Here is a 539-nt window from a genome sequence, read left to right as displayed (position 1 = left end):
CGCCTCCCTCCCTAACCCTCAGAGCCGCCGGAGACTTGGAGCCTCGGCGCCGCCTCCACGTCCACCAGGGAGAGAAGGCCCCACATCCACCAGGACAGGAGGCCCGCGACCTCCCCGCCTCCCCCAAGCTCGCCGTCTCCGCCCTCCGTCATCTCCGCTCCGGCCAGCACCTCATCGTGGTCAGGTAATCTTCTTCTCCTCTCTTCCTCCTCTCCTCCCTCCAGGCCCCCTCCCCCTGACTGACTCGACTCCCCTGGCCTCCGCGCGCAGTTCACCGTCCCGGATCTCCGACTGCATCGCCTCCCGCGGCGGCAACATCCACAGCATCGACGTCTTCGTCCCCGACGACGCCCCCGTCTTCTACGCCCGCAGGTACCCCATCCAACTCACCCCGCCTCCATTTCCCACCTCTCCCTCTCTGCTCCTCCCTCCTTGCCCTCTCCCGTAGCATGTTTTGGTTAGGGCATGTCTTGGTCTGTGTTATCATGGTACTCTTGAATGCTAAGTTGTTATGTGATGCCCGGCCCGCACCCTCCCCC

This window comes from Triticum dicoccoides, chromosome 6B (genome assembly GCF_002162155.2).
Source record: "Triticum dicoccoides isolate Atlit2015 ecotype Zavitan chromosome 6B, WEW_v2.0, whole genome shotgun sequence".
In the NCBI taxonomy this organism is placed as follows: domain Eukaryota; kingdom Viridiplantae; phylum Streptophyta; class Magnoliopsida; order Poales; family Poaceae; genus Triticum; species Triticum dicoccoides.
This window is presented reverse-complemented; position numbering follows the sequence as displayed.